Source organism: Lissotriton helveticus, chromosome 11 (genome assembly GCF_964261635.1).
Source record: "Lissotriton helveticus chromosome 11, aLisHel1.1, whole genome shotgun sequence".
In the NCBI taxonomy this organism is placed as follows: domain Eukaryota; kingdom Metazoa; phylum Chordata; class Amphibia; order Caudata; family Salamandridae; genus Lissotriton; species Lissotriton helveticus.
Genome location: NC_136072.1, coordinates 669,590,084 through 669,617,003, shown reverse-complemented (window position 1 = coordinate 669,617,003; position 26,920 = coordinate 669,590,084). Strand labels below are relative to the sequence as shown.

The 26,920-nt window shown below is 44.1% G+C and overlaps 1 protein-coding gene across 1 annotated transcript in view; it reads left to right on the top strand.

The window, feature by feature from the left end:
• Nucleotides 1–26,920, top strand: part of LOC144791758 (zinc metalloproteinase-disintegrin-like VLAIP-B) — a 4,238,988-nt gene that overhangs the window by 2,079,252 nt on the left and 2,132,816 nt on the right. The gene's annotated exons all lie outside the window — the stretch shown is intronic.

The window sequence follows — 26,920 nt, the reverse complement described above, 5'->3', positions numbered from 1 at the left end:
TCGCTGTTCAGGATGGGTATCGCGGGGTCCTTATTTTATTGTCTGCTCTCGCTGCCCTTCAACGTGCGTGGTGCGTCACCCATTCACCGGTGGACCGATCAGTTGCAGACTCACTCAGCCGTTCAGCCCTCACTTCCACCCGGGCTTTCAGTCATTCCGGGCCGGTGCTGCATCGATGGTAGTAGGCCCCACTGCACCTCTCTGTTTCCGGAGTCAGTTCCTGATGACGGATTTCGATCGGGACTGGACCCGCTGACTCCGGCTGTTCTCAGGTCTCGGGGACTGCCTCTTCAGGTAGGAATGTACCGGATTAATTGGTCGGATTTACGAAATGAGCCTCAGTGCTCCGGGAGCTCTTCTGTTACGCAGCCGCCATGCTTGGCTGCTCACCACGCCCCCTGATTGCAGGCCTTTTGAAAGTATTTATGTTAATCACTGCGCCCATCAAGGGCTGCATTTAACAAATACTTTCAAAAGGTAAACAATCAGCCCCACAGCTGCGCTCTCTTTAGAAAAGAAATGCAGCAAGTATAAAAGCGTGAACTTGTGCTTTCAGGTGATTGTTTGTAGACTTGCTGCATTTCCTTTCTAAATAGGGCATAGCTGTGGGGTTGATTGTTTGCTGTTTGAAAGTATTTATGTTAAAGGCAGCCCTTGATGGGCGCTGTGATTAACATAAATACTTTTAAAAGTACCACAATCTGCCCGGCAGCAGCGCTCTAATTAGAGTAGAAATGCCACGGGATGATAATTTTCTTCCTTTCGGGGCAGAAACGCTCTTCCGCGATGTGCTGTGTGTGCATGCTTCACACACAGCACTGCGCGCTCGGGAGAACAGAGGTGCGCGGCAGCCCAGGCGCACCTTGCTGGGAACAATGGTCATCAGTCTCAACAGAGCTAAAATCGATATTCTTAAGAAGCATACTTCCTTCTCAGTTATTGTGCAGACAAAATGTAAGTAAGAAAAGAAAAACAAATGCATTTTAAAAAGATCAGCCCCTCATGGTGTGATGCAGAGTGCTTATGCTTTAAAATTGGTCTCAAGAAACATTTACTCAAGCAGCTGTATAAGTGCAAAAAAGCATATAGTTTTGTCATTTGAGGCATGGAATTATTACATGGGCAGCCTGGGAAAGATTCAAACCAGGAGCCAGAATTTGGGAAGGCAACCAGAGAGTGAATTGAATGTAACTTGAGCCTCTTGAGGTAACGCCTGTGTTCTGGTTTTTCCACCCACATTACATACTTCTCTATCCCTAACGTTGTGGAAATTGGCAAAAAGTTAAGAACTGAAGTTAAAAGGCTTGACCGTGCAATTCTAATCTCTTCATTCAACATGAGAAGTTTTTTTAACTATGGCTTAGTTTCTGGCCCTATGCTATCTAGAAATTCAAAAAGGTTAACCAGGCCCATGTCATTAAAGCTTTTCCTGACATGTGCCAGCCAAGGTATAGAGTATCTATTGTACCAATTCAGACTATCGCTCAGAATATCTATTGAAAAGCTTGCTTGTGAGGTACACCACATTTTAACCCAGAGTAAAGGGGGTACAATTTAGCTTGATCCTCCAAATAGCCCATATCGAATTCGCTGTGAGAGATAAATCTTGAGATCGATTTAGGGATGGCCAGTATCCGGCAGAGGAACTTGTTTTCGAAGGCTTGCATTCTAGCTAGTGCTTTATGGCCCTACACGCCAGCTCTATATGTTTCCCCCTCCCAGACATTAGGATTTATATAACTGGCCAATCTCTTTAATTGGCTTATGCCTCAGTCTTTTTGCAAATCTAAAAATAGATTCACACACTACTCCTGATTTCTGTATTCTTTAGTTAGCCATTCCACCCCATGACAAATGTGCCTCAAACAGGATGCCTACATAATTGAAATAAGAAACCTTAGTGATTGGGGTCTCGCCAATAAAAAAAGGATTTTGATTTGGTGTTCTTTGGACCACATGTTAAAATAAATTCATTTCTGCCCCTGCTTCCAGCTTTCCCAAGATAACCCGTCCTAAAGTTTTTCTGTGGCTTCTGATAAAGAAATCGGGCGCAAACACATAGGTTAATTCCTGTTACCTTTTTTAAATATAGGCACTAAAGTAGATTTCCTCCAGGTGTTAATTGGGTCCCCTTCACAACTGCTTTAAAGACATTAGTCACTAATGGGACCCAGAATTCAAATTTAGATTTTAGCAGGTCAATGGGGACTCCATCAGGGCCTGTAGTCTTAGTCGGGGCAGCACTCTGGATAGCTTTGGTAGCTGCTGTTAGATCGCTAAATTTGCTTTGTCAGACATCATAAAAATAGAGTGAGTCAATTTCTGGTTCCACGTGGGGTTCATCGAGTTGGTCCTTAGGGTTAAACATGTTAGAGAAATTTCTTACGCACTCCTGTTCTAAAATGTGGCATTCAATTCAATTTGGGGTTAGGGGGCTCCAAAAAATGGTAAGCTGATAACCTTCCAAAAAAGCCTACTGTCTTTCAGACAGACTGCTTTATCTACGTATTCCCACCCTTTATCCCGAATTTCCCTTTTCCTTGTGTTCTAGTGCTTTTTTATAGCGTTTCCTGGCTGATCGTACTGCCTCTATATTGCGCTCGATTATGTTGGAGGATTTTTAGGGGCTTTAAAGGCTGAAGTACAGTCTGATTTAAAATAAAGGTGTTGTATATGATCTTTAGGTGGCCTGGTATTTGTTAGCAGTCGGGCAGCTGTCTCACAGATTTCTCTATAACTATCTTGAATCTTGGGTCAACATCAAGAGAAAGGCTTTAAGAAAAGTCCTGACTAACTCCTGTTTCTAAATCTTTAAGCAACATACATGGGTCAATGCAATCCCATTTTATCTGTAGTCACTGGTTGGCAGGAAAGTGAAGGGGGAGATGTGATGAATCACTAGACCCCAGAAGCAACTGTATGTCAAAACATAAAATGATTGGGTCATGATCCCTATATGGTAGGGGGCGCATTTCATAATCTAATAATTTCTGGGTAAGATCTTTGGAAATTAGCCCAAAATCAATCGTGCTTCCCTTGCCTCCACCTAGAAAAGCGGGCATGTGGATGGTATTTTGATTCTTAAAGACAGATGAAAAAATAAGAAATTATAAAAATATTTTTTAAATATGTTCGTGGAAAATGACTTGCGGTGTGTGGAAAATTACTTGCATCTTTCCCTTCTCCATAAATAGCTCTATATATTCAATTGGACATAAAATACACTGTTCAATATTAAAATTGCCAACTCACATAATTGAAATATAGAACCCCTTGTGATTTGAATGGCTTTCCAATATTTCCCCCAGTTTCTCTATAATGTCCATGGGTTGCACTGAAAAGAAGTTAACAATTGCCCAGAATAACATTAACTTGATCTGATGAAAAATTTGTAAAATTGAGTAGCATGGCTTAGCTTCTAGTACTTTGATGATAAAATCTTGAAATTTGACCAATGTAAAAACAACCAGACGCCCCTTGCCCCCCCTACAGGTGATGGGCTTGCCGGAGAGCAATATGATTTAAAACCATCAATGTGCATGGGTTCAGTAGTCCAGGTGTATTGAATTGTAGGTATAAAGGATACCCACTCCTCATTGGTCAACTTCTGCTGAATCAGAGCGATGTTCCATGATATAACTTGCAACCTCTGTCCGTGCTTTCTTTTAGCTGTAGTCGTAGTTTGGTTTATCTTTTGCTGTGCAAGCGACTCACAAGTTATATCTAGGGCTGCACAGTTATGTTTTCCCTCTATTGCCACCGTGCCAGTCAGTTGTTTTCAGTGATGCTAGAAAGCACTTCAAAACATTTGGACAGGGCAACAGGTAGCCCAAGAGCAACCCCTTGGGCAGTCCTCTGATTTTGATAGTTTGATAGGACAACCTATCATCAAATATTATTATCGGAGAGCAGTAAAAGTACCCTAGCGGATGGGCCCGGACATGTTTGCTAGAATGTAAAACATTGACCTTGACATTCTTTGTGATTCTGCCATTCTATCACTTCCAATAATAGACTCTAATTCGGATGTCAACAATCTTACCTCCCAATGCCCCTCCAGCCTTGCAGTCGAAATTGATAAGGTTGCTCCACTTCAAAGCAAAAAGAAAAGGCCTATTCCTTCTGCTCCATGGTTCAATAAATCCCTTTATGCAGAAAAGAAGAACCTGAGACTCCTGGAGAAACAAAGGAGACAATCACCATCCACCACTAATCTCTATAATCTGTGCTCAGCAAGATCAAAATACAACAAACACATCTTCCATGAAAAAGCACCACACTTCAGAACCCTCCTCGACTCAGCCAAAAAACTACTTGACCTCATCAAAAATACAAATGTCTCTCCCACAACCTTCAAGCCTGATGAACCTCCAAAGAAAGTAGCTGAATTTGCTATATTCTTTGATGGAAAAGTGAAATCACTGATGAATCAGGTAATTCACCCTACCCCCTGGAGGAGCGCAAATCCTTAGTCACTTGACAGAACTTTGACGTCATATCTGAAGATGCCCTCCTCAAATGCATTCTTGAAACAAAACCCCCTTACCATTATTTCAACCCCATCCCGAGTGGCATGGCCATTGACATCTACACCGCACTCTTTTCTATTGGACCAGTCTGGTTAACCCCTTCCTCAGCCAAGGCTCCCTTCCTGTTGACCTTAAAACAAGACAGGTTACCCCACTTCTTAAAAACTCTCCGCTGATGCGAACAACCTCAACAACTTCCACCCTATCACCAACCTCTCTTTTCTTGCGAAAAATTACAGAAAGATGTGTAGCAAATCAGCTTTCCCTACATATTAAGGATAACAATCTTCTCGACGAATTCAAATCTGGTTTCATGCAAGACTGCAGCACTGAAACAGCCCTGTTGAAAGTAATCGAGGATGCCCTACGTGTACTTGACTCGTGGGAGTCTTGTCTTCTGATTCTTCTAGACCTTTCTGCAGCCTTTGACACTGTTAATCACAACACTCTCCTAAACACTTTAAAACAGAGAATGGGCTTGGAAGGCACAGTGCTTGAATGATTTGCTTTATTCCTCTATGACAGATCTCAAGTGATTAAAATAGCGAACAGCCTTTCATCTTCAATGGCAGTAGGTCAAGGCGTCCTTCAAAGATCTAAACTCGCAACTACTCTGTTCAATCTTTTTTTGTAACCATTGGGTAATCTCTTAAGGAAATCTGGGATACTTTACCACCTCTATGACAGATGACACCCAAATCTACCTAAAGGTGTCTTCCTCACACAACATCTCTATCCTCAACTCTACTCTCCACTCTATTCAAAACCGGGTATTAGCTCATCAACTCATTCTGAATCCTCCGAAAAACTGAGTACCTCCTCCTCTCTACCTCACTCTCTCCTCCTCCGGGACAAATCTTGGATGAATAAACTGAACCTACTGAACAACAAACCTATTGTTGTCAATAGCGCGAAATCCCTTGGTGTCATTCTTGAAAAAAGGCTCAATCTACACTCCCACATCAATTCCATTGCAAAGAATGCACGTTACTAACTGCGCCTTCACTGGGGAATTTGACGTTTCCTTCCGGAACAAGACTTAAAAACCTTTGTCCAATCTCTGGTCCTCTCTAGATTGGACTATTGCAATTCTCTGCTTGCTGGCCTCCCCAAATCTCACCTTTCCCCTCTCAAGTCCGTACTCTATTCAGCGGCTCGTTTTGTCATTGGGGCAAAAAGAAGTGACCACATAGTACCAATGCTGTTTTTTCTTTGAGGACTACCCATTGAAGCAAGATTAATCTCCAAGACTGCCTGTATCACCCACAAAGCCTAGCACGCTTCCCTCATTTTGCAAATAAATATAAAATCTCTGGGGGCTCTAGACCTACACATAATGCAGAAAAATTACTGCCTGAGCCGTCGATCTTTCAAAAGAGAAAGATAGTCGGCTCAATCCTTCTCAGGCAATGCGGTCAGAATCTGGAATAAACGTCCTCCACTACTCTGTACCACCACCTCTACCCAGGCTTTCAAAACTGACCTTAAATCTCTTCTCTTCCAAAGACACTTCCAGAATTAATACATCCCTCTTCATGTCCCTCAAGGAAGTTCTTACAATGTTGTAAATATATAATCTATTCCTGTATGATCCTAATTTCATTGTGTTTTTGATTTTTGTGTGACTGCCACATGTTGTTTTTTTTAACTTTTTCATCTGTCTCGTTTGTATCTGTAACGTGTAAGTATGTACATTTTCTCGTGTAACTTACGCGGTTCTGTTGTGAAGCGCTCTGACACCTTTGGGTAAGGTCTGACCTATATAAAATTGCATTAAATAAATAAACAGTGGCAAAATCGTGGAACTCACTACCGCTGAATATAAGAAACATTCCCAACCTCCTGCCCTTTAGAAAGGCACTGAAAACTTGGTTGTTTACAATTTAACTGGATATGTCCCGGTCTAAGCTCATAGTAGGTCTTCTCACAGCGCCAGGACACCTTCGGGTATCAGTCAGCGTTTTACAAATACACATAACATTAACGTTAACGTTAACATAAAATAAATAATACATGTGTGAGAGAATTCAGGTGTGTCAACAAATAATGCACTAGCCCCAGGGCACTAAAATTCAGGATCACACAGTTTCCTCATGTAGTTTTTCTTGAAGGACTGACCCAGTTCACTCTACGGGAAATATTAATTTTATCCACCAAGTCAAATGCCAACTAGCATTAATCCTGCACCAATATGCAGCTTTATTTGTGAGGCTTTGGCACTCCTATGAGGTCCCTTCAGCTGGGGGTGTGACCCCCTTCTATAACACTTGTGTATGGGGTACTTTCTGGCAGAAGATGTAGATTCTTAGATTGTCTTTCGAGCCACCTTTCGAGAATTTATATGAACAGACATATTCCTGTAGGCAACCCTTGAACTATTGGCTTTCATAGGTGGTGCTTGACTTCGGAGACCTGCAGCATGGGGGCTCTGGGTACTCCGGGGGATATCTCTATGGCTCTGGTTAGTGACTTGGGATTTAAAACAGGCAGATACTTAGGGGTCCATTAGGATGACGGGCCCGGTGAAAGGGACCGCCAGCCATAAGGGCGGGGGTCCCGTTGGTGGGATTAGGATGCGCCCACCACAGTGGCGGGAGCATACAGCATTCCTACCATTGTGGCAGGCGGTGCAATCAGCACCGCCCACCACAATGGCAGGAAGGCATGCTGTGCACTTCCATGCACAGCATGGCAGGCACCGCGCGGTGTCTGCCATGCTGTGCATGGAACTTTTGGGGGGTACAATAGGGGTCCATTAGGATGACGGGCCCGGTGAAAGGGACCGCCCGCCATAAGGGCGGGGGTCCCGTTGGTGGGATTAGGATGCGCCCACCACAGTGGCGGGAGCATACAGCATTCCTACCATTTGGGGCGGGCGGGGCAATCAGCACCGCCCACCACAATGGCAGGAAGGCATGCTGTGCACTTCCATGCACAGCATGGCAGGCACTGCGCGGACCTCCGGAGTCCATGGGGGCCCGCATCGGGCCCCCACAGCAGACTCCGCATGCCTTTCCGTGACAGCATTGCCACCACGGAAAGGCACCTGTAAAAGCCCATCGTAATATGGCTAGCGATGTCTGATAGACACCGCCAGCCATATGAACCCCTTTCTGCCCCGGTCGCAAGGCGACCGGGGCGGAAAAGCAGTGGACGGGTTTTCCGTCCGCCGTGGACCCCCCGCCATCCTAATATGGCGGGGGGTCATTCCGGGTAGGATGGCGGGAGGATCGCCTCCGTCATCCTAATGGGGGCCTTAGTCTGCTTCAGTCAGAACTGTGTTCCCTTGTGCTGCTTTTGTTAATGCCTGGATGTTGTCTGCTAGGAACTTCACCTGTCCCATCATTACCTTCTGGAAGTTTGATAGCATAATTTCCATGGCAGCAATAGCTGATTTACACCTTTTTTTAGTGGTATTATTTGAGTTGCTTTTACACACAGCTGTCTGAGAGGTAATCAAGGGGTTGTCCAGGGGCTGGGCAGACACTTCGCCTTTACCCTCTTCCTTTTGGATAGAGGAGGTGTTTTCGGGGAGGAAGAGTTTAGTGAATCTGTTTGATCTCATTCATGTCACTATGAGAAATGCAAGGGTTCCTTGATTTCAGCTTGGTTTGCTTTTTAACAAACATACTAGGATATATACACAGCTGGCCTGTATGCTCAGCAGTAGGGAGCATAGTCAGATCTCTTGGCATACTTGTGGAAGTTTGCAGAATATTAATTAAATGTGCTGGATCATCAATTCACATTTTAACACCCTCTATCTTATTATGTGCCTCAGCCGTCGCACTGCAAAACATGCTTCAAATCTTTCTGTTCACAGGCATGTACTCTTAGGTTGTAATTAAGACGAGGGTGGTCTTGGAGGATCCATTAAAGCCACCACCACTGGAATCTCTTTTTGCTGCACCACAGGGTCAAGCAGGGCACAGGGGGAGTTCCACAAAGAAGCATAACCGGTCATCCTCCCTATCTACAGTAAGTGATTCACAATCATGCCTAGGTAGGGGGACTTTCACCAAATAAGTGAGTAATGTGTCACTAACATTCTGGGAAACACCATTGTAGCATTTTAGGACGGTAAGTAAAATGATACCGGCAATATACTCCTACTTTGAGACTCTATTTCTTGTGCCCATGTTTACTTGCAGATATTCCAATATACAGCTTATTGACATTTATGCGAGTGAATTCACTGTGTGGCTTCTGTGATGTTGGATTTAGAAATGTTGATGGAAAAAGTTCAGTTGCAATCTTGAAGAACTCTAAATATGGCAGAATTCTTATTGCAACATTGGCAATGGCATAACATGTCTCCATAATGGTGGTTAGAATTTGGTTTTGGTGGGGTAGAAACTGGGTTTGGGAGGAGCTTCTTACCCTCACCTGCCTTTGCTTTTAATGTGCTATGCTCCTACTCCCACATTGTCCAATGAAAGGATTCTCCAATCTATGTTTGAAGAATGGGAAAAGTTACGGGTATGCTGTTTGCTACATTAAGTTTTTTTTTTTCAATTCTGCCATTGGTAATAGTATGCATTTCTGAACCACTTACCTGCATTTTAGTATTTGCCGAATGGTGAATGATATAATTGTTAGTCTAAACAAAAGAGATTACTAAAGGGTTCAGTTAGAATTTGACAGAGCAAGAGTTCTGCTATAAGTTTATGGGGGGGCTCCTGCCCCACCAAACTCACAGTTTTTCTGCTCATTTGGAGGGAGTATTATTGTATGGTTTGCAAGAAAAGTATCATTAGCTAGCTTAGAAGGAGGAACTCTTGATCTGGCGGCCCATCCACCGCCAGGCCACTAGGTTTTAGTGACAGTCACCACACTTTATTAAGGGCAGTGTGGCTATGGCTAGATTGTCCTACCCAGGAATGCCACGGAAAACATGGGAGTTGCAGGCAGGGAAATCAATGAGGAGAAAACAGCCCTTCATGGTATAGCCATTAACTGTTTGTTTTGCACAAACTTACTTCTGCTTTGAGAGTTTGTGTAAAACAAGCAGAAATTGAAAACTGAAATTGTATTTGTTACCCCTGACAAGTAATTGCTGATCACGGGAAAAGCAACGCAGCATCTTTTCTGCATTTTACTGAGCCTACAGAGGAGCCCTCAGAGTACTGGCTCCTATGTAGGTTTAGAGAAGCCATTAGTCAGGCAGAGGACTACCGCCAGGGGGGAAGAAATCATGGCCTCCAGTAACACAACTGGTTGATAGTCTTCAAACCAGGATGTAAAAATGACCGTCTAAGTAATGCTCAATGAAACCGATGCCAGCTCTGTACTTAGGCAACCAGAGAAATGAGCGGGCAGCACATTCCTTGACTTCGTCTGTAAAAACATATTGGCCCTTATTATGCTGTCGGTGGGAGTTGCCTCCAAACGACACCACTGCGAATTGGGAACAGATCGACCTCAGGACGGCGGTTCCAACACTGCAATTAGAATGCAGCTGCACATGGAGCGGTTGCAAACTTCCATTTTTCAACAGGAGCTTGTGCGACAGGCCAAAACTGCCCACAGCACAAGCTCCCATTGAAAAAAGTTGCTTTCTGACAGCCTTTCCATGTCGGAGAGGCTGACATGGAAAGGCTGTCAGAAGCTGACATCATAATCCCGATGGCGGAAATGCCTAAAAAATGTGATGTCTGTGAAACGAGCCATAGCAAAGCTGGTAGGTCTTGGATTGGCTACCCGGCTTTTGACTTTGTCAATGCTTGCTTTCCTTTGTCATGGTTTTTGCAAAATTCTATTGTTAGAGAAGCTGCTGGGAACTCATTATTCTAAAAAAAAATAGACCATTTAAGAGCAAAAATATTTTGTCTCCAAAAATACATTTTGCCATAGTTTGTGCGCTAGTCTTAGTATTGGGAGTTACAGTTGTTTTTTGGGATTCCTGGCTCACCCCACCACACAGTATTCGTCTCACGACCCAGAGAGGACCATAAGATCGACTAAAAGCATACATGGCTACATTAGGTAAATACATCATACTTCCTGGAACATCAGGGAGATGGGATCAGTACATAAACGCCATAGGATCCATGCCTAGCTGAACAAACGTAAGGCACAGATTGCTTTGTTATAAGAGTCGCACCTCCCAGACTCTTGAGGCCGTTAAACTTCACAACAAATGGAGGGGCCAAATATTCCCCACATCATTCTTGGCATTTGCGAGGGGAACAGTCATATGGGGAAGGCATGGGGTTCTGTTCGAGGCCCTTGAGCAACGCACAGACACTCAAGGACAATATGTGTTGGTCCGTGGCATGCTAGTTGGCACACACAGTCACCTATACTAAAAAAAACAAATGAAATAAAGCTGACCTCAATAACTTCCACCCTATCTCCAACATCCCCACCCTTTTCTAAACTCCTAGAAAAATGCGTGCAATCACAACTTTGTGCTCGTATACAAAACTTCCAACTCCTAGATAAGCATCAATCTGGCTTTCAGAAGGGGCACAGTACAGAGTCTGCTCTTGTTCAAATTAAGGATGATATCTTAAAAATGCTTGACCAAAAGGAGTCATGCCTCCTAATCCTCCTTGACCTTTCATCAGCATGCAACACGGTTAATCTTGACAACCTCCTATCCATTCTGAAGAATAGGATGGGTTTCACTGGTTGGGTTCTACAATGGTTCTCGTCCTTCCTTCACCAAAGATCACAAAGAGTCCAGGCACCCCACTCCCTGTCCAGTACTCATGGGTGTCGCCCCCCCCAATGATCAGCCCTATCTCCTATCCTCTTCAACCTTTTCTTGGAACCATTAGCTTATTCTCTAAATTCCATAAACATTCTTTTCCATATATATGCGGACAATACGCAACTTTATCTGAAAGTCCCGTCTCCGGATGACATCATCTCATTTAACTCTACTCTTATGTCTACGCAAAATTGGTTAACGGAGAACCATCTCCTGCTCAACACCTCCAAAACTGAATTCCTTCCTATCTCGCCTCCAAACCACATCCCCAAACTAGACCTTTGGTTAAATCACCTCACTGCTTTCAATTGCACCCCTCTCATCATAGACACTGCCAAATCCCTCGGATTCACCCTGGATAAACACCGGAATATGAAAAAAGATATCAGCAATGTGTGTAAGGAAGCTAATCACTTGATGATGACACTTGGAAACCTCAAACCATTCCTCCCACAATCTGACTTCAAGCAGGTGGGCCAAGCGCTTGCCTTGCCGAGGCTTGACTATGGCAGCGCTTCTCTCTGTGGCCTTCCCAAATACACTCTGGATCCACTAAAGGGCACCACTGAACGCTGCATCTAGATTGGTGTCTGAACCAAACGAAATGAGCACATCTCTCCAGTCCTAAAATCTCTTAAATGGTTGCTCTACGGAGCTATAATTCAGTTAAAGATTGCCATTCTGGTGCACAAAGCTCTGCATCTCAATACTCCCAGATACCTAGCCCAAAAGCTTGAATTATCATGTGGTGGTAGAGCCTCAAGAAGCGCTAACATATTCCTCCTGAAAACACTCATCCTTAGCAAAAAGAGAACTTGTCACTCAGTCTTCTCTGGCACAGCCCCAAAGATATGAATCTCTCTTCCACCGGAAATTCGCAGAATCTCCTCAATGGCTGTTTTCAAAATGGAAGCCAAAAGAGTCTGAATTAATACATTTTTACCATAATTGGGCTAGGTTTCTCCTGCTTGAAGCTTGTGATCCTAAGTTGACTGTACAAACATTTGATGTATAATGTGCCTTCCTGCATAGCCTGCTATATACCTGTTTATTGTAATACTCATCCAGTCTTATCTACCTTGTAACCTTGTAATTATGTGATTATTCCTTGTTTTTTTTATTTTTTATTCTTACTCGATGTGTTTCATTTCTCTTATGTCCTTCCTTCCATCATTTTTGTAAAGCTCTCTGATATCCTTCGGGATCTTGTTCGCGCTATATAAAAGTTTATAAATAAAAATAAAGAAATAAATAAAATACCTGGGTACAGATGTGGGGGGTAAAGTCTGGTGTGCTCCCTTCCTCTCAGGGCCCCTTGGCATCCTGAGCACTTTTGTAGCCCACCTCAATGACAGCTGTAGATTCTACACTGTTACACAAAACTGTTGGTAGCTGTGGAGGCTTTCACTGAGCAATTCCTACTATGTGATTGTTCTGTGGTTGTTAAAGATGCATGATGTTTTAGTTTCTTTCCTCTCTTTAATTGATGAGCAGGGGTGTTAAGACAAAAAATGATGTGTAACGAAGGATAGTTATTGAAGATAATAAATATCAAAAGGCCCACACACAGGTGGAAGTTGGATTTGCTGCTCCTGACACAAGTGCATGTAGATGGGTCTCTATATGCCAGTACATCATATAAATACTTATACTAGTGTTCTATGAAGTTACATCATAATGCATTTGACATCCTTTTGGGCACTGTAGTCTGGATTAACATTAGAGAGAAGAAGAATAGGACACTAAGTAAACAAGCTTGGGAAATACAACTAATGACATATGTACAACATCTCCTTTCTTTACAACAAATAAGAGGAAACTTTAATATAAAACAAAATCCTCAAAACGTTTCAGCTTTTTCATAAGCCTGCTTGTTGTTGATATTCTGTTACACTGTGCACCACCTTGAACATGTTTATCATTATTCAAGATTGTTTCACAACTTTCTAATTTGCTGTCTTCATGAGTGCAATCGTGATGTTGAACAGATGAAACATGGTCTTCTACGGCATCAAAACTGTTGTTGAAATTAAGATTAGTCAAAGTTTGTTGTGAGTCTGATTCAACATTTAAACTAGACTATTTCTCATTACGCTTCGTTTACTTTTTGTTAGACAACATACCATGCACTTAGATTATTTAAGCATATGTTGTGGTGTTCTTTAGACATGATAATTTCTTCTTGGCCTGGTTTTAGACTTACAAAATCACTTTTACTCCACTATCCTTTGTCTCCTAGAATACTAGCTCCTTTATGAGACATCAACAACTTTGAATGGTGAAGTGTAATTTGACTTTCCTTTCTATACTTTTTTTAATAATCAACCAATCAACTATGTCAATGTTTTTGGTTTTTGCTTTGTTGATGATATCATGATTTTTGTTAGATCAAATTTTATTTTTCTATAATTGTTTCCTGGACCATAACATGTCTATCATCAACACTATTACATTTAGAACTTTCTTCATTCCAGTTTTCAAATTTAGGGGTGAGCACAGTTTTGCACTTTCTTCCTCACATTAAGAAAAATGGAGTGTAATTAGTTGTATCATTGATGGTATTATTTTAACTATTGACCTTTTTTTATATACATTCTTTGACATGCAATTGTGAAGCAACAGCTAATTATATGCCTTCTTTTAGAAATTTGTTAACGCGTTCCACATGTCCTTTCGACGATGGACTATACAAAGGAGTTTTTTCCTGTTTTTATTCCTAGAGTTTAAAAAAAAAATCATTTTTGTTGACACTAGTTGTGTGCCATTGTCTGTTACTAAAACTTTAGGTTGTCCTTTAATGGAAAAGTATTATTTTTAGAAATTCAATAATGACTTCAGTGGTAATGTTTTAAATAAATTCATAATGATTCCATTTAGAGTAATAATCTGACAAGACTACTAAGAATATCTAACTACTTTCTAAAATGATGAATGGACCTGAAAAGTCAATAGCTTTTTTTTCCATGGACCATCTGAAATTTTTACGAGTTGTATTTAATTCTTTCTTATATTCCAGTGTTTGTCTGCTCTTAAACATTCTACACAATGATCAACATGCAAGTTCACATCAGTGTTTATTCCTGGCACTAATAATAGTTTTAAAAGATTTTCTTTGTAGCTGTAGAACCTAGATGATCTTAATCTGCAAACCAAATACAATTTCTTCTTAGTTCATAAGGTGGTATAAATAGATCGTCTCTCATTAATAATTCATTCTCTGCAGCCAATTAAACTGATACTTTTTTATAACATCTCATTTCCTGGCTTAGGTTTCTAAGTAGAGGCCATTTACCTGTGACATATTATTTAACCTTAAGTACAGTACTGTCTTTTATTTGTGGTTCTAACCATTTATTTTCTGAAATGGCTCCTCACTCATAATAGTTGCACCAACTGGTGCAGCAGCACATTCCATGTCTTCTAAACTTTTTTCTTCATGGTCATTTGTGTGTAACCTCAATAGACAGCCTGCTCTACAATTTAGGCCTCCAGGAATGTGCTTAATTTTTAAATTGAATTCTTGTTATTTTGCAATTAGTCTCACCAATCTAGATGAAGCCATACTATTACCTCTTTCACAGCCATCCATCATATAAATCAAAGGTTTATGATTGGTTATGATTTCAAATTTCTTCCCCCACAAGTACATTTTCAATTTATCCACAGCCCAGACACTGGAAACAACCATTACAACGCAGTCATTACAACGCACTCCCTTTACAACACAGTAATTACATTGCAACATCCTTTACATCGCATGCCATTACAACGCAGCCATTACAACACATGTCACTACAACGTATGCCATTACAACGCATAGTTTTTACCCCTACACTATCCAACACCTACCCTACTATTGCACTCACTGGAGTGGGAATAGTAATTTTTACCCCTACACTATCCAACACTTACCCTACTGTTGCACTCACTGGAGTGGAAATAGTACTTTTTACCCCTACACTATCCAACACTTAACCTACTGTTACCCAAAAAAAAATATGCGATGTAATGGTATGCGTTGTAATGGTATGCATTGTAATGGCATGCATTGTAATGGTTGTTGCGATGTGAAAACCGCGTTGTAAAGGCATGCGTTGTACAAGTTTGCGCTGTAACATAAGTGTTTCCCCTGACACATGCTAAAGTCTCACGTTCTATTGTGCTGTAGATTTTCTCTGCATTTTTAAGTATTCTTGAGATATAAGCAATGGTATACTCTTCCTCTCCCTTTTATGACCAAAAATTGCTCCTATACCTACTGCACTGGCATCAACAGTCAAATATGTTGCTCCTATTTGCATCATAAGGTTGCAACACTGGTGCTTCTAATATAGCTTTTTTGGTGCATTCAAATATGTAATCCTGTTTTTTGTCTATTCAAATTGTATTGCTTTACGTAGAAGTTTGTGCAATGGTTCTACCTTATCTGCAGAACCTGAGATAAATTGTGAATAATACTCGATAAATCCCATACATGATTTTAATGTGTCCTTGTCAAAAGGTCTTGGTGCATTTTTAATGGCTTTCACTAAATCCTTTTTTGGCTCAATTCCATCTGCAGTGAGTGGGTGTCCCAAGTAATTTACGCTGCTCTGTAGAAATTTACATTTATTTTTTGACACTGTCATGCCTCTTTCTTTTAGTATGGTCAAAACAGTATTTAAAGTTATGTCACGTTCTTTTTCATTTTCAGCCTGCACTAAAATGTAATCTTGAAACTTTTTTACTCCTTTCACATCTTTAAAAATAATATCCAGGGGGCGTGGCCAAGATGGCGGCGGAGCAACACCAAGCCTGAGGAACTCCGCTGGCCATGGCCGAAGAAAAGCAATTACCATCGATAATGGGGCCCCTGGTGGCTGTACACGAGGTGCAGTGACCCGGGTGCTTGACCTGCCCAGGATGGAAACCTTGGCAGATTACGGAAGCCGCAGCATCGGAGCGACGGTATGGAGGCCTGCGAAGAATCGGGCACCGCGTGGAGACCGCTGGAGGCGAGGAGGCCCTGCAGGCTCCGTTGGGGCTTGAGTCAACTCAGCAGAGGAAGGAGCGATCGTGGCGCTGCCTCCCGTGACTTGGGGCGGTGGCGCTGACAGTCCGAGAAACCGCAGCGGGCGCAACCGAGAAAGGGCCCTCTAGGCGATGTTCACATTAGGGCGTCCTCGATGAAGCATTGCTGCTGGACAGGGGGACCACAGGGGGCAATGCGGAGTGGCAGTGGAGGTGACTGGGCCCTCTCGAGCCTAGACCAGGGATGTGCAGCTGAGTAGGCGCCCGGGCGAGAGGAACAGAGTCATCACCCACGGAGGAGCGGCCTCAGAGATTTAGGCAGGAAGTAATCGTGCAGACGTGGACCCTTTGACGTGCGATCCTCCCCAGTAAACGATGCAGTCACTCCGTCCATCATGCCCTTTGGTGTCACTGTAGCAAAAGCCTGCCTCACTACAAACCCCCCGGTAGAAAGCACAGAGACTGACTGGCACTGGGAGGTCTGCGAACACGCTCAGGTACCAGCCCAGCGAGGATCGTCTGGTGCGGGCCTTCCACGCGGAACGGCGTCCCTGCGGCAGATAGACAGTATTAAACCCAGATCTGTGACGGGGTGAATGTTTTGCAAATGTGCAACATTCCGTCCATCATCTTGTGTGTTTTGCTTTTCACCCTATGTGGGTAGGGTATGCCCAGACGTGGGTCCCGTGCTCACTATGCCACTGGAGTCAAGCTATCCTGGCTGATGACGGCTGATAGCCAGAAATCGGTCCTAGGATGCTTGATTCCGGTCCAGGGAAGACATGGCTTGGCAGTTCAGGCTGCACTGTTCCCATGAGGCACAGGGTCAAGACTGATTTGCATATGGCCATATCTGAACTGGGGTGGCGTGGTGAGTAAAATAATGATGGATTAAACCCAGATCTGTGATTGGGGGTGAATGTTTTGCCAATGTGTAACATTCCGTCCATCATCTTGTGTGTTTTGCCGGTAGACAGACCTAGTAAGCGGAGACCAAGGAGGAGAAGGGGAGGGGCCAGCCTGAGGCTGATGGAGACCTGAGGCCTGTGGATGATCCCGAGATGGCAGAGAGTCTGCTGGGTGGTGGCGGAACACAACCTAGGACCTAGTTATAAAGGGCTCTCCAGACCTGGAACCTGGTGCCCTATCTGATCTATTGTGCCTGCACTTCTAAGTCTTCAAGCACCCTAGAGGGAACCCACACTGGACCAGCGGGGTTCCTCCAAGACAAAGGCTAGTTGGCAACGAGAGAGGGAGGAAAGAAGTGGTGCGAAGATTGATTTGCGTCTATTGTAAGGAGGGGACGGTGTGTCACCCGGACTTCACATTACCCCCCCGACATACTTCGTCCTCCAGATGTCATCCCTCCGTTCCAAAAAGACTCAACCAGTAAAGATCTCCTACAAAAGTCTGGCCCGAAAAAGACAGATTTGCATGTGGCGGACAGACAGATGGCGGATAAGGAAATGGAACCTGCTCAGGATCTGAAGGCGAAAGCCATAACAAGGAGCTTCCTGGAATAGCTTTTTGGTGCCCTCGGGGATGATTTTACAGCACTACGCCAAGAGATGGCCTCCGATGTCAAACAGCTGAAGGTGGACGTTCAGGAAATTGGGGATCGGGTCGACTCCCTTGAGCGAGCAGAAGATCGCAGGGATGAGGAGATCACGGAACAGATCCGGGAACTCCTGGAGCTCAGAGATCATAACGAAGAATTGCATCTATGCCTGAAGGATTTGGAGAATCGCTCCCGGAGATTGAGCAGACTCATTAAGGGAGTGCCTCTGCAGGCCAATGGAGGTAAGCTGGAAGAGTGGGTGCTGTGCTTCTTCAGGCACGTAGCCCTGTACCTTGGATATGGAGAAATCATCCTCGACAACAAACACTGCACTGGGCAACCATCTTCGAGCCTAGGCCAGCCTCAGGACATCCTTCCCTGCCTCCACTCATATAGGCAAAAATACCTTATTATGAAAGCAACCAAAGACAAGGCCACCATTAATTTTGAGGTTCTTCAGGTGGGAGTATATCTGGACCTCTCGCCCCTCACCCTCCAACGCTGACGAGAGCTGAAGCCGCTCACCTCTCTCCTAAGGGACAAAGGAATAAGATACAGGTGGGGCCACCCATTTAGCTTATCCTTTACATGGGAGAACAAACTGCAAATAGTACCCTCCATGGGAGACGCGAAGGAGATATTGGGTGCCAGTCTGACCGTGGAAGATTCTGACAGTGGACAGTGCCTGGCCGAGAGGTCCAGGTGGCAGACTGTCAGCAGAAGACGTCAGAGACCAGAGAAGGGGCAGCCTGCGAAACCTACGGAGCTTGAACGGCAGCAGGAGAGAGAGGCCATACTCCACCAGCTGCAGGGCAAAGATGCATCAGATGCCCCAAAGGTGACCGACTAAATGGCATCATGTTGGCCTCACAACCATGGTTTTGTGCGCCTCCAAGAAGGCCTCATCCTCACAGTAGTCGGCGATGGCCGTGAACCCAACGCCCTTACTATAAGAACTAACTGCCGGCAGAATGAACCCTTGAAGTTGAAGAGCTTCAATCCTGTTGGAGAGTATTACTTGCACTCCTGTCTTGTGTGTTCTCTATCTTGCTATATTCTTTATCTCTTTCTTGTCTTTCTCTGGCTCCTCTTCAGTTTTTCCTAATGGGGTTAGAAGTGCGTCCATCAAGGGGCAGTGTTTGTGCGCAGAATAGTGTGTGTGTGGGGGAGAGGGTTATAAACAGGGGCGTCGTGAGGCTGGCCATAGAGATTGAAGAGGCATGAGGAGAGCTGATGGTTGGAACTGGCATTCAACCACTGATTGGGCCTAGCACTACCCTTTAGGGTCTATGTTAATGTTTAAAGTAGGCATTTTGAGCCTCGATGTAAGAGGTCTAAATTCCCCAGTGAAGAGAAGGGTGCTACTGGGACTCCTGCGAGAAACAGGTAGTGACATTTTCCTTATACATGAGACTCACTTACTGTCAACAGACTGGAAGTGCCTCCGCTCTCGGTGGCTTGACAGACAATACTTCTCCTCCCCTGGAGACAAGAAGGTGGGGGTAGCGGTCTTGTTCACCACACACTTCCAGGGCAAGGTGTTAGGGATACATACGGAGGTGCCATGCAGGGCCCCAGCTATGAGGGTAGCGATAGGTAGAATCACATATACTATAGTATCCCTCTACAGCCCAAATTAATGCCAGGAGACGTTCTTCAATAACATCTTGAGCGCTATCCTGGATTCCCATGACGAGGACCTGGTTATAGGGGAAGATTTCAATATAGCTCATAATGCACAGTTGGACCGATCCATACAAAGACAAGGTCACACCGGACTGCTCTCCGATTCTATGAGGCAGAAATTGTCAGACTTGGGACTCTCTGATGTGTGGAGGACAACAAACTGTTCGGCTAGGGAATACACATGCTTCTCAGTTGACCACCAGACTTATGCCCGTATTAACTGGCTCTGAACATCCCCAAGAGTTACTAGGGCTACAAGTGGGTCTTCGATGGAGACCACTACAATATCAGATCACTCTCCAATCAGGATTGAATTGCGTCTACAGGCTTAATCATACACTGCTCAAATATGACGCCAACATTAAAGAAACATGGGATACCATCAAGGCTTATCTCGAAGTTAACGAGGATGCATAGACCTCGCTCGCCCTGCTGTGGGACGCCCTAAAAACAGTTATCCGTGAGCGCGGCATGGCAATAGCAGCAGGAGTCAATAGGGATAGGAAAGAGAAGAGAGAGCACCTCGAATCACAAGTAAGGGAATTCGAGGGGAGTCATCAGAGGACCAGTTTTGTTCAGATTCGGCTACAACTTTATGCGGCTATACAGCAGCTGAAAGCCCTTGACTATGACAGGGCGGGATACTCACTCCTGCGCACCAAGCAGCGTTACTATGCTGGTGGCAACAAAGCAGGGAAACTCCTGGCATCTCTGCCCCGTGCTTAGACAACCGCCAGGCGCATCGAGGAGATTAGAAGCACTCAGGGAGAGATCTCAGGGCTCAGATGATGACATAGCAGACAGGTTTGAATCCTTTTATACAGAATTATAAAGGGCAGACGTTCTAGATCTGGAAACGGCCAAACAATATGTGCAAGATGTCCCAGTGATGCCCCTTCCTCACCTGGAGGCACCGAATCTAGATGCATTTATTCAGACGAAGGGGGTTATTAAATCCATAACGGGACTCCCCACAGGGAAGACTCCAGGGAGGATGGTTTTTTGACCGATTTTTACAAATCCTTTGCCTAATACTTGGCCCCGGTTCTGGTTTGCTTGTTTAACTCCTTTAGTGACTCTGGTAGGGTGACCCCAACTATGATCATGGCTGAAGTAGTGGTGATTTCTAAGCTCATCAAGGATCCGAGGAACTGTGCCTCCTATCTTCCCATTTCCTTGTTGAACGTAGACCTCAAGATTTTCACAAGCATCCTGGCTGCCCTCTTAGCGCCACATATGCAGTGGTTGATTGACCACGACCAGTCGGGATGTATCCCAGAATGCAACTGTAGTGATGGAACCCGTTGAATGTGCCAATTGCTGGATAAGACTGTACGAACTCAGACTCCCACGGTGCCTCTTTCGACCGATGCCAAGAAGGCATTAGATCAGGTTCACTGACCGTATTTGCAACAGACACTCCGCAAATTTGGAGTCTGGGACCGCTTCTTGCAATGGGTGGACTACATCTATAGGGACCACCAGGTGCGTATTAGGATTAACGGGGTAACATCTCAGCCGTTTGGAATTCGGAGCGGTATGCAACAGGGTTGTCCTCTGTCACCCCTGCTCTTTGCATTGTATATGAAGCTGTTTGCAGCAAAAAATTGCTCAAACCTGAGAATATCTAAGATCCGAATGGGGGATAGGGAGCATAACATTTCATTATATGCAGATGATGTAATATTATTCTTGAACCAACAAGCAACCTAAATAGCCCCTTTAATGGAGAAACTAGATCTTTTCAGTTTAGCACCAGGCTTTAGGGTTAACCCCTTCGGTGCTCATGACAGCTCCAGGTCGTCATGAGTCATGGTAGTCGTGCGCTCATGACGGCCTGGAGCCGTCATGCCTCTGCCTCTCCACCCACGCGCGATTGATTCCCCTCCTGTGCGGGTAAATTAATCCGTGGGCGGAGTTCTGACGAGTCCAGGCCGTAATGAACCCACTCCTACCGTGACTCATGATGGCCTGGAGCCGTCATGAGCACTGCGGCGCCATGCACCCACACCTCCACCCCTGCGCTGCGGTGAAATTCGTGCCGTGGCAAAGGGGTTAACATACATAAAACTGAAGCTCTCAGCTTAACCCTCACCCAAGCAGAACAACAGGCCCTAATGGTTCAATTCCCTTTCAAGTGGGCTACAGAGGGTGTCTAGTACCTAGGCTTTCAGATGTTCCCCACGCTGGTCAAGGTGGCCCAAGTGAACTATGCCACTCTCCTGGCTGGGGTTAGGAAGGAGCTCTCTAATTGGAAGAGACACCCCCTGTCCTGGCTAGGTAAACTGGCGGCAGTTAAAATGACTACTCTCCCGTAAATCCTCTACGTGACACAGAGGTTGCTACTCAGACCACCGCCCAATATTGGCAATACTTGGCTCTTCATCATTGGATGATCCAACCACAGGTAAGGCCCCATGCAGGTCGCTTTTTAACAAAGTTTGAGAAGTGGAACGTTACCAGAACGTCAGATAAATGGCTGCTGTCCGATTTATGCTTTCTTAAACACCCCAGACAGCCTAGTAAGTCCCCAGCGCAGCGTAGGTGGGAATCTGAAATGGAATGCAAGGTCTCCTCCAAGGAATGGCATGACATCATACATAGGGCCAGAGCTACCTCATGCAGCACAACAGTCAAGGAGATGTTTTTGAAAATTGCACATTATTAGTATTACACACCAGCGAGAATCATCAAATGGAAGCCGGGAAGGAATGGGCAAATCTGGCGGCAGTGTGGTCTGCAGGGCACTCTCACTCTTATCTTGGTCATGCCCGAAGATACAGGAACACAGGGAGGTAATTCTTCTGGATATAGACAACATTTACCACAGTGATTTACCTAAATTCTCTTCACACATACCTTTGGGACTCCCAAATGCCCTGATGTACCCTGTTAGATCTATCCGGGGTAGAGCAATTACTTTGGCATTGGGGACCACCAAACAGGCACTTCTGGTTCGATTGGGAACAACAGGAATTCCTACCAGCTTAGATTGGCTATATACGTTATGGGAAATACTGGGGATATAAAAGATTACAGCGGGCCTCACACGTTTCCTCCCTAAATTCGATAAAACATGGGGTACCACTATAGAATTCTTGTATAACTAATTTACTGAGCTTACTTGCGCGAAGAACCATAGAGTACTCCGCCTCACTAAAGCCCCCACCCCAAATGATTAAAGATAGAAGAGGGCCACCCGGCCCAGATACTCGGGTGACCCCTGCCTGTTGCTTCACACACACTAATAGGGGATAGACCTCTTTACCCTCTCTTCTATCTTCTACTCTTTTCCTTTTCTACCTTTATTTCTAGTTCATACAAATGTTCCCCACCTGACGCTGGACGTAGGTTGCAGCTATTGTAATTATTGTCTTTTCAAAATCAATAAAAAAGGATTTAAACCATAAAAATAATGTCCATTAATTTCTGAAAGACACTTGCAGCATAGGCTCGTTCCAATGGTAATATCACATACCTGTATGCTCCAAAAGGCGTTATGAATGTTTTTATGTCTTTAGATTCCTCTGCTAATTTGATCAGGTTGTATGCTGATTTGAGATCAATCAAGGAGTAAAATTTAGATCATGAAGTGGATGCCAAAATCTCTTGTATCTTAGGTAAAGGATGGCAATCTACTACTATGTTTTTATTGAGAGATCTCAACTCAGCACACAATCTGATATCTCCTGTCTTTTCTTAGTGACAACAATAGCGGAAATCCATTTTGATGAATCAGTGGACTCAATTCCACCTTCCTTGCAGAGCTTGCCTAGTAACTCCTTTAGTTCTTTCCTCACTGAAAGTGGAACAGGTCTAACCTTGTGTGGTAAAGGTATTGCTTCTTCTTTAAGTTTGATTTTGTGTTTGAACCCTTTAAGTCACCCTATAAGTTCCTCAAAAATCATTTTATTGATGTTCAAAACAGAATTTAATATAGGTTGTTCACTTGATCGACCAATACAGTCTATGTGATTTTCCTCTAAGGCAATATGCTCTGCAGAACCTGGTTTTAGAATAACACCAAGTTTTGCTAGATCTTGCCATCCTACAATATTGTGACCTCGCTCTGCCACATAGATTTTTGTTTCAATAACCCTTCCTGTAAAATGTATTGTATCCTCCAAAAACCCAACCATATCAATTTCAAAATCTCCAAATGCTTTTGTATTAACGTCAGTATCTTGAAGATCCGTATTTTGCAAAGAATTATAGAATGTAGCGTCTGACACGATTGTTATAGGTGAACCTGAATCTGCCATTACTTGTAGTTCTACTTGTCCTATATATACATTACCTAATGGTGTGTTATTTTCCCTTCTTTCGTGTCAACTGGTAACACAAGGTTCAAACACATTTCGTCCTCAAATTCATCTACAGCATTTATCTTAATTTTCATATTATAGTTAATCTTTGTGTTTTTACAAGATGAGGCAAAGTGGCCCATTTTACGACATTTTACACATCTTCTTACCAATGGCAGGACATCCCTGAAAATCTGCTAAGTGATTTTTTGATCCACACCTATACCACATGCAAGTTTTACCTTCATTATTTTTCACACTTCTGTTTCGCTCATTCGACTTTCTGTACCGCTTCTGTTCCTGCAATGCAAAACATTATAAGTATGCATACTTTCATTGGATATTGCTTTGAATGAAAGTAAAGAGCATTCTATTCCCTTTGCAATGTCAATCACTTTCTGTAAACTTGGGTTTCTACAAGCTAATACCCGTCCTTGTATCTATTTTGAATAGCAATAAAACACAAACTGGTCTTTGATGTAGATGTCCACTATTGTGTTACATTCGCAACCAGTGGCAAGAACTCTTAGTGCCGCAATGCATTCCTTAATATTTTCACTTTCAGTTTATTTTCTCATTGCAAATTTATGTCTTCCTACCATTATGTTCGGTTTTTCTGTGAATTGCTTTTCTATGGGTTTGAGAGCATCCTGATACCTATTCATTGCTATAAACTGGCCCGGTGCATTTTCAAACTCTGGTAAACTGTCAAATGTGTCTTGCCCAGCATTGCCCAGCAACCTAAACATAATTGCTATTTTCCTTTCAGGTTTATATTCTTTGCCATCTATCACTATCAAAAGTGTTCAAAAGCGCTATGCAAATTTTTCAAGAGCATAGGTGGTCATCCTGGTTCATTTATGAAATATGCAGGTAGACCCATAGCATTTCTTTTGTGCCATTGTGCCTGTTTTATATTCAGTGCAGCAATTAACTATGTCTTCGACTATGTAATGTTATGTCAAGAAGATCGTTATGTATTTCTTTTTTATACTGATTTTAAGCTGTTCCTATTATTTTTTGTAACTCTTTCTTCTACTATTGGTTTACTTGTTGCATAATCTTTGTTTAATTGTTTTATTTGCTTACCGTTGCTTTGCCATTTTTCCATAAATCATTCTTCTTTATGATGTCCTGATTGTGCGTGTACAATCGTTTTTACTCAGACATCCAATTTCTAAAATGGCGGCACATTTACACTCTGCAGCGTAAATCATAAATACTGTGTCCCGTAGGTAACACACGTTGCCGGGCAGGAGTGTGCAACGCTGCTACTGATGTCACAGTGCTTTGCCCTTGAATACAAGCAGGTATGCTTCATCGCGAGCTGCCAGCCCTTTGTATACACGGAGCCGCCCTCGACTGGATCCAATCCATCCTCTCGGGCGGAACCCAGAGGATTCGACTCCCTCTCTTCCTCTCTGAACCCATGGAAATCAACTGCCGAGTACCCCAGGGATCATCACTCAGCCCCACGCTCTTCAACATCTTCATGGCCCCCCTCACCGCCATCATCAGACAGCATAGGCTCTGCATCGTATCCTACGCCGACGACACACAGCTCATCCTCTCACTCATGAAGAAACCCGAAGACACCAGACTCTGCTTCCAGGAAGCAATGAAGAACGTGGCAGCCTGGATGAAAGACAGCTACCTGAAGCTCAGCTCAGAGAAGACAGAGGGCCTCATTCTCGGACCCTGCACCGCTGCCTGGGACAGAACTGGTGGCCTTCCGCCCTCGGGAGCCCATCCACCCCTACAGACCACGCTCGGAACCTCAGCATCATCCTCGACTCCTCCCTCTCCATGAACCGCCAGATCAATGCCGTCGCTTCCACTAGTTTCAACTGCCTTTGCATCCTCCGTAAGACCTTCAAATGGATCCCCCCCGACTGCAGAAGGACCGTCACCCCCGCACTCATAACCAGCAAACTGGACTACCGATGCCCTCTACGCCAGAATCAACAGAACTCTTCTACACAAACTCCAAACCATCCAGAACTCCGCAGCCAGACGCGTCCTCGGGACTCCGCGCCACAAGCACATGACCCCACAACCTACATAGCCTCCACTGGCTCCCCCTTGAGAAGAGAGTCACCTTCAAACTCCTCACCCATGCCTACAAAGCCCTCAACAACATCGGACCCAAATACCTCAACAAGAGAGTATCCTTCCACGTACCCAAGAGGAACCTCTGCTCCGCCGACCTTGCCCTGGCAGAGGTCCCCATCACCTGCAGAAATAAAGCCGGAGGGAGAGCCTTCTCCTACGTCATAACCAAGACCTGGAACGAGCTCCCTGTGAACATCAGATGCTCACTGACCCTGCACACGTTTAGGAAGGACCTCAAGACCTGGCTCTTCGACCGATCCGGAGCCGTTCCCCCCCCCCCCCAGCGCCTTGAGACCCTCTGTAGCAGGAATAAATAAAGTAAGAATCCTGTTCTTTGTAGAAATATCGTAGTTTATTGTAATTATAACTCCCCCCGATCATGAAGCGTCCGCTCTGCTGGAAAGCCAACTGTGACACTGGCCAACCGCAGAACGACCCTCCATGCGCGAGTACAACATTTCAATTCACAACATGTTTATAACACGCGCAACAGCGCGAGAATAACAAGAATATACATCGCGCGACACACCGTGCGATGTATACTATAAGTATCAAACTACACCCTCACAGGTGAGTAGCGCGCTTTACAAACCCCTGACTGATTGATTGATTTGTATAGACTAAGAATATTTTTAAACAATTTCTTTCTTTAAATACAAGCCAGCTTAAGTTACTTAATAACACCAGTGCACACATTTTTATGCCTTACTGTTGTGATATAAATGAGGTCCAGTAGTCCAAGTGTAGGTTAGGTAAAATAGTTTATTGAGAAGAGAAGATCAAGAGCTATAATTAAGTGCCCCACCATGAGCAGCCTTCCTGCTTCTAAGCCCATACTTCAACTGACTCTGTCAGACATTCAACATCCCATGCATCACCACGCACCAACATTCCACTCCACACTTACACTGGCTGAGCAGCAGGCATAACAATTACATTGTTTTTTCTATGTACTCCATCGTTCAGATTTTCCTCGAAGAGTAAGGTCAGATTGTCTCTGTAGAAT